This window comes from Macaca thibetana, chromosome 2 (assembly GCF_024542745.1).
Source record: "Macaca thibetana thibetana isolate TM-01 chromosome 2, ASM2454274v1, whole genome shotgun sequence".
NCBI classification, from domain to species: domain Eukaryota; kingdom Metazoa; phylum Chordata; class Mammalia; order Primates; family Cercopithecidae; genus Macaca; species Macaca thibetana.
Genome location: NC_065579.1, coordinates 86,284,678 through 86,293,566, shown reverse-complemented (window position 1 = coordinate 86,293,566; position 8,889 = coordinate 86,284,678).

The window sequence follows — 8,889 nt, the reverse complement described above, 5'->3', positions numbered from 1 at the left end:
TTGTCTGAACTTGCAGTAGCCATCTAACTAACCCCTGGTCTCTTAGTCTCAACGTCCTTTCAATTAATCTTCCAAACCAAATTAGAAACCAAACTGTCTAAATGCTGTCATGCTGTTTAAAGTCCCTAAATAGATTGTTATTACCACAGAGAATAGTGCTTGGCACCTAATAAGTACTCAATATCTATTCTTTAAATGAAGGAAAGAATAAATTATTTAAGAAAAAGTCCAGGATCCTCAGTATGATCAATAAGGCCCATCTGTATTTTATGAATTCTGCTGATGGCATGCAGGAGGTTTTGTGGTAATTTACCAACAAATATATTTACTTCAGTGGTTATATATTTAATTTATATGACTTGCTATTATTGATTTTCCATATGTATAAATGACATAAAACATACTTCTGAGATAAACGTAGTAGGCTATAACAGCAAGTTTATTTAAAGACAGAACATTAAATAAGGCCTGAAATGGGCGTAAATCCATCACAAAGCCAGCACAATGATCACAGACTGTCCCACTGAGTTGTAATGATTTGCTTACACATTTGTTTCTCCTCTTAGACCATTAGTTCCTCTAGTGAAGTAATAGTCCTTTCACAATGCTGGCCATGAGCTAAAATTAAAATATTTTTGGGGTGAATAAAGTCAGAAATATTCGGTTTGGATGTTGCCCAGATAAGGGCCTGGGTTAATTTTTAATGCTAAGATGGTGTTTAGACAACATGGCAATAACAACGAAGACATCTTTAATACTCAGTATTTGAAATACATCAGTGAGCATTTAGACATGCATTTTGGACATTGGTTCAAAACAAGTTTTTTAAAGGCAATGTCTACATCATATGAAACAAGTTTCAGTAAAAAGTGAAAAATTCAGTCAAGTTTTTGAATGGTCAACTTTATCAGCACCAAACATCCAACTCATAGAAACCATTTAGAAGACTGAATCTTTAACTTACATCATAGCCTTCCTCTGCTTCTCTCTATTTGTGGAAAGCAGGTGTAATTGTTTCTTTACAACTAAAATGTGTCCTCTGAAATAACTATTAGATTAAAAACTAATGCAAGCAATGCGCATTAAGTGCTTTTATTTATGGATGTATGACTACCTTTTTCCCTTCTCAAATTCATATAGACTTATGGAGCACAAGAGCTCAAGGGACCTTGGTAATATTCTGACTTTCTCATTCAGTGAATAAAAACACTGGAGCTGAGAGAAGTTAACTAGCCTTGGTCTTAAGGCCAGATTAAGGCAGAGTAGGGACTAGGAGCCAGGTCTCCTGGCATTCAGGCTAGAATGTATCACTCTAGGGAATGCTGCTGGTCTTTCCTTCAGCATTCCTTCCTCTCTGTTCCTGTAACCCCTATGCCTGAACTGACCTCCCTTAAGTGGGTAGTCTTTAAATTGTTTGCATTATTAAATGAACTAAACAAAGGCAGGGATGCACATCCTGAACATTTTTTCCCCTTCATGGTCCATTTTTGTAAACAGATATTCCCCAGAATTTCTTCAGAAGATCGCCATGCTATATGATGGCACGCTACTATAATATTCTCCTAGAGCGGAATTTACCAAAAAGTAGGTATTCCTGGCACTCTTACCCATAGGGGTTGAATCGGCAAATCATTGGAGTAAGAAACAGACCTTTATTGTTAAAAGGGAATCTTAATAGGCAACTCCATCAATTTATGAAAGATGCTAGGAGGAAGCCTAATATAGCTCTTCTTGTTTAGAATATAAGAATTACTTTTTAAAAAGAGCCTCAAGTACGTAATTTAGAAATGCAATTCACTCTCAGATCTGGAAGGAAAAATGCCCACAGGAATATTTTATAGTTTAGGTGAAGACACTTAAAATTAAGTTTTCATAAAGAATTTTGGATGACTTACTTTAATAATAACAATAACAATATCAGTGAAGTTGATACAAGGTCTCAAAGGAGTTTTTGAGATGTGGATGATGGTGTACGTATCGAGAACTGTCCCTAACAAGGTAACTTGGACCATGGTACAGAATTGGGTGCTGCACTGGGGGCCTATTAAGCAGCTGCTCATGGCTTTCTTGGTTTACCCTGCTTTTCCATCTGTTTCACCTGTCTTTATTTCTGAATAATTTATTTTGCCATCTGCATAAATAGAACACCTGTCTGAAGGCTAACTCTTACAACTAAATAATTTAGAGAAAATAAACTCTTTCATCTTTATTGGAATAATGTAATGACTTTCAAGGATAAAGCCCTTAAATAAATAACTCTTGGGGACATTTCTTGTGTTTTAACTATTATACTAACAGTTTAAAAGGTTAATATTAATCTATTTTTTTAAATTAAAATTGCCCACCCCTTATTTTTTTTTTAAGATATCAGTTATAGCAGCTGCTTTGGCTTTTATATGTTTCCTGCTAGTGTATTTCGTGTATCTTTAATTAGAAGAACGATTGTAGTTTGTAGATGGTTATAACTTTTTGGACCTTAACTATAAAATCTGTTCAACTCTTGACCGCCTGTGAGAAAGGGCAATATTTTTATGTTGTAACATGAGTTTTTGTAACTGTTAACTTTGGTAAATGCTTATACCCCTATTAGCAAATAGGCATGGATTTATGTAATAAACATTTCATCCTGGTTGATGTCTGCTTTTGCTGAGATTATCTTGGTAGAGAAATTATTTTAAATGTTTTTTCACTGTGAAAGGACACTCAATTGTGGTACAGATTTGTGAATTGAAGGTAAGCACTTGAGTTGAACTACAGATCCATTTATTACTAATCTTATGAACTCTCAGTCATTGAAACGTCAATGATTACCAGAATGCTAATGAACTTGTATCAAATGTCTATCCGGCTACTTACTAACTGTATGATCTTGGGTGATTTCCTTCATTTTTCTGAGCCTCGGTTTCCTTATCTGTAAAATGAGGATAATAAGAGTTATCCTTTAAGCTCCAGTGTAAAGTGTAGCATGTATAGCTCCAAGGTATTCGATAAATGGTACCTTTATTTAGTATTTATTCATATTAAAGACTTAAAAGTGGGTAATTCTCAATATCTTGGATAAAGATTTAAACATCTTTTTAAAATTAATAATTTTGAAAATGTTCTAATTTTTTTACACAATTCCTCTTTTTATGTAGAGTATACTGAACATAACTTTAGTTGAAAAATCATGGTCCCCAGTGTAGTTAATGTAAATGGTAACTGTACACTATATGCTATATACTCACTGGGTAGAATAGTTTAGTAATGTTCACAGGCTAATTAAGGTAGAGGCTACTGTTTATCCTGCTTTTACTGGCGCTGGATAATGTCCTTTTTGAAGTCGTAGATCTGCTTTTCTTTTTTTTTTCAAGATGGAGCCACGTTCTGTCACCCAGGCTAAAGTGCAGTGGTGCGATCTCGGCTCACTGCAACCTCTGCCTCCCGGGTTCAAGCAATTATCCTGCCTCAGTCTCCTGTGTAGTTGGGATTACAGGCACGCGCCGCTACCCCTGGCTAATTTTTGTATTTTTGGTAGAGACGGAGTTTCCCATGTTGGTCAGGCTGGTCTCGAACTCCTGACCTCATGATCTGCCCGCCTCAGCCTCCCAAAGTGCTGAGATTACACCACCACACCCGGCCTGCTTTTCTTAATTTTATATCTTCTCCCTGGCTAACAGCTGTCATTTCTTGCTACAGCTTGTGGGTTTGCTGGTAGCTGTTTCTTGCTCTCATTTTGATTTTCTGCTTGTACTCTGTTGCAGCTTTGGAATACAGAGTTCTAAGACACGGTTTTCCATGTATGCGTTTTAGTGTAAGAATTTCGAGACATTTTGCTATTCATTGACTGGTGGCTTTCAATATGCCAGAAATCTGGTTTCTGGACACTCAAATTGTAACTCTAAATTGTCCAAATCTGCTATTCCACAGAAGCACTGACTTGCTTATTATATAAAGACTTGGTTATTACACCAACTAGAAAAGAAACAGAAAATTCTCATTTGTCCAAAATTTAAGCACTTTTATAATTCAAACAACTAGAATAATGCTAACAAAATCGCAATCGAGAAAGCAAATTTAAGTTATGTTTGGTATAGTTTTAAATTCTGTCTGAATTTATCATATTCAAATTATTTGGAAAATATTCATCTTCATTATGGAATTCCTACTATGATCCAGGCAATGGGTGACATAATGTAAATACCAAAGGAATAAAAGATGTTTCATGTCTCTAAAGAGGTCAGCTTGGTGCTGACAGGATTGGAGGGAAGGAAGCAGAGACATAAATGAATACACGAAATGAAGTGCAATCTAACTATGCACTATGATACAAGTATGTTCAGAATATAATTGGGGCACAAAGGCAGGAGTGGTCCATTCTGTACTACTGGGCCAAAGGAATTAGGACAATAGATGAAGGGATAGGCTTCCAGAGGAGGTGAGATATGCCTTAAACAATGAGTTGCTGCTCTGTAGCTAGATCAGGATATGAATTGTATTTAGTGGCTGATGTGAAAAATTTAGAAGCTTCAGTTGTAGCTTGAACCATTGTTCAGCCAGCAAGGGAAACTACAAATAATCCTATTGCGGGAAAGTGAGTGGTAAATGTTGGGGATGGGAGAGTAGAGAGCTGAGATCATAAAGGTAGATTTACCATAAAGGACCTTGTATATTATGCCTAGAAGTTTGCATTTTATTCTGAAGCAGGGGGAGTCATGAAAAGACTTTAAGCAGAGAACTAATATGATTCGATCCGCACTTTCCAAAGATGCCTCTGAGGGTGAGGTAGTGGATGGAATGAAGGAAAGCAAAAGTGGAAGCAGAATGATAGATAATGGAGCTTTGGTAATGACCCAAGAAAGCAGTCAGAATCCTGAACTCAGGAAATGGGATGAAGAGGATGCGGTAGGCTTGAGCGGTGTTTAGAAACTAACAGGACTTGACGATTGATTAGATGTCAGAGTTACGCTGGCATGGGGATGAAACTTGCGAGGGAACTTTCTGAGGAGTAAAGAGTTAAGGATACCTTCAGGTTTATGGCTGGAGTGACTGTGTAGGTAGCTCTCTTTACAGTGATAGAAAATTGAGAGAGCATGTTTTAGAGAAAAATAATTTCAGTCTGGGACATGTTGAGTTCAAGATACTTGTGGCCTAATTGTGTGCCTGATGAAGTACACAGCTAGTATTTATCCAATTGAATAAATAGATGCATATTATGTTATGGAAAATTAGGGTTAAAATGTATACTAACCAATAGCAAGATTCATCTCGTTAGTATTAGAAGTAAATCATACTGTGTTAAAGCAAGCTTGTAAGTGTCTCATATCTGTAATCCCAGCACTTCGGGAGGATTAGGAGGGAGGATCTTTTGAGCCAAGGAATTCAAGGCCAGCCTGGGCATCAGGGTGAGACCCTGTCTCTACTGAAAATTTTAAAAAAGTAGCCCAGTGTGGTAGCACACACTTGTAGTTCCAGCCACTAGGGAAGCTGAGGTGGAAGGATTGCTTGAGTCTGGAAGGTTGAGGCTGCAGAGAGCTGTGATTATGCCACTGGGTGACAAAGTGAGGCTCTGTTTCCAAAAAAAAAAGAAAGAAAAGATAAAAGAAAATAAGGAAAAAAAGTGAGACTCCGTCTCAAAAAAAAAAAAAAAGAATAGAAAAAAAGGCTTGCAGGAATAAAGTTTGAAATAGGCAAGGGAAGAGAGGGCAAATATGTCATGAAAAGAATTTCAGGTGATATCTTATTCAAACAGTTTAACTCCAAGTCCTTATGGCAGAAGACGGTGCATGGACCAGCAGCTTGGTACATTTTGCTTCCCCTAAGCGTGGTTCTGAGCTCCATGCTGTTGCCGCTGTCTCCGCTTTTAACTCAGTTAACTATGCTCTGATTTTTTTTCTTCTCAATTTTTCCTACCCACGCCTCTCTTCTCTCAGTCAAGGTTAATCACTCCTTTCTTTGTGTTCCTGTAGTACTCTGCCAGACTTTTCCATGTGGCTGTATAATTATTCATTTTCATCTGTGCCATCTTCCAGTAGATCATGAGACTTCTGATGGCAAGGATATAATTTTATTGATGTTGTACCCCAGCGTGAGGACTGGGCCTGATTTTATAGATATAATGAATATATATGTGATTATATGTACATATGACTGTATTTTATGTATTATATATTATTGATTATATAAATATACCCATCAGATACCTATCTATCTGTCTGTCTGTCTGTCTATCTATCTATCTATCTATCTATCTATCTATCTATCTATGTATCCATAAATATTGAATGAATGAAGTCAAAGGTGGTGGTCCTCTCATCTCTATTGGCTTGTTTGCCACACATATTTTCAATCCTGTTGAGTACCTAATGTGAACTAGTAGGGTACTAGGTGCAATGAAGATGATATCAATTTTGTATTATTGAGTAACAAATCACCAGAAAATTCATTGCTTAATACAATGGCAATTTATTTTTTCTCATTATTTTGTGTGTTGACCAGGCTGTTTTGCTTTTTTCAACTGGTCTCATTCTCGAGACCGTAATCCCGTGTGGGCTCAGTTGGGATAGGTGAGTCTAGGAGGGTCTCACTTGCACATTTGAAGTATCGTTTGCAATTCTGGGAATGACTGGCACAGCTCACTTCTCTTTTTCACACGGTCTTCCATTCGGGTCTTTTTTACAGCATACTAACTACTGAGTTCCAAGAAAATGGGAGCAGGAGTCACAAGGCCCCTTGAAGCTGAGGCTCAGAAGCCTGCACAGAGACACAGCCATTGCGGTGTTTAAACCAAAGCCAGTCACTTGGCCAGCCTAGAGGTAAAGAGAGGGGGAAGAAATTTCACCTTGCTATGGGAGAAGGTGAAGTCACATTGCCAAGTGTGGGATGGGCTACCTTTGCAAACAGAAAAATAAGGGAATTTTCAGAGGATTGAATCTGTTCATTATCATACTTCGTTGAACAATATCAAAGGGGCGATCAGATCAGAAATGTTTTTATTAATGCCCACTCTAAAAATTTTAGAGAGTCACTTTTGGAAACACTGTAATTCCTTAATGTATATTAACTAATGACAAGTTAAGAAAAGGTGACCTCAAGCTGATATCTGAGTACAGAGTTGAACTTGACAATGTAATGATGAAGAGTAGAGAAAAATATTTTATGTGAGTATGTATATACATATTTATTTAGATAAAAGTTCTTGCTCTGTCACTCAGGCTAGAGTGCAGTGGCACGATAATAGATTACTGCAGTTTTGAACTCTTGAGCTCAAGTGATCCTCCCACCTCTGCCTCCTGAGTAGCTGGGATTACAGGCACACGCCACCATGACTGGCATGAAAAGAAAAATTTTTAAATGAGGCAAAGTAGGAAAGGAAGGCAAGAGTACATCTTGAAAACATTGTATGTATATTATATGTCTCATATATTATTGATTATATAAATGTATATTACATACCCATCAGATATCTATATTTGAAAACAATCAAGGATGTTCTGGTTGGCTGTATAACAAGAGGAATCTGCATAGAATAAAGGGTAATGCTCATACTGCAACCCTAGCATGATAGACAAACACACAAACACATATCTTTACACATATGTAGATATAGGTAGATGGACATGTGAAACAGCACAATGATGTAGGGGTGATTTTAAAAGATACTCACACTGAAATTCCCCCAGAAAGAAGGATAATATTAGAAAGAGGAGAAGAAAAGTAGAGCCCTTATAAAAGGTGCATTAGCCAGGGTTCTTCAGAGAAACAGAACCAATAGGCTATAGATGGAGCAATAGGTAGGTAGGTAGGTAGACAGATAGATGGATAGATAGATAGGTAGATAGATAGATAAAAAAAATTATTAAGAAGAATTGGCTTACATGATTTTGAAGGTTTGGAAGTCCCACAATCTGCTGCCTGCAAGCTGGAGAGCCAGCAAAGCCAGTGTGCAATTTCAGTCTAAGCCTGAGGGCCTGAGATCCAGGGGAGGCCGATGGTGTAAGACCCATTTGGAGTCTGAAGGCTTGAGAGCCATGAGTGCTGATGTCCAGGGGAAGGAGAAGATGAATGTTCCAGCTCAAGCACAGAGAGCAAATTCACCCTTTCTCCACCTTTTTGTTCTATTCAGTCCCTCAACAGACAAGGTCAAGTCCACCCACATTGGTGAGGATGATCTTGACTCAGTCTACCGATTCAAATGCTAATCTCTTCTGGAAACATCCCCATAGACACATCCAGAAATAATGTACCAGCTATCTGGGCTTTTCTTTGCCTAGTCAAGTTGACATGTAAAATTAACCACCACAAGTCTACTCTTTGTCACCTTGGTACAACATGCATTCTTGTAAATCATGCTTAATCTCCAAATACAGATAATAACGGAGTCATTATTTTGCGTAACATGATACAACTATCTTGAATACAAGGAAAAGGTACTAATACTTATCCCTTCCCCAAAAGAGGAAGTAAAAGTTCTTAGTGATGTTTATTCTTCCCCTGATATTCCTTAAATACAATGATATAAAAATAACAGTACTTAAATACTGCCATAAAGTCAATACATCTTCTGTTACATAATAAGAAAATAAGAACAGAAAGAAAACAAAGATATCTGCTTAATGTATGTGTGTGTATATATATATATGTATATACACAAGTGTATTCATAAAAAATAAGGAGAAAATTCTTATGATAATTAAAGTCTCATTTATGTAAGTGGTCACATGATCAATAGCTGGTATTTATAACTACCTTCTGCTACTATTCATTCAGTATTCCCTTTGCCTTCAGCAAGCATGTCAGCTGGTGATGGTTCTTTGCCTGATGAGGTGACCCAAACTTTCATTCCTGAAGAATCTGGGCTATTAATAGCCCTGCCTAGATTGGGTTGTTGTAGTGTTACATTGACCTTTA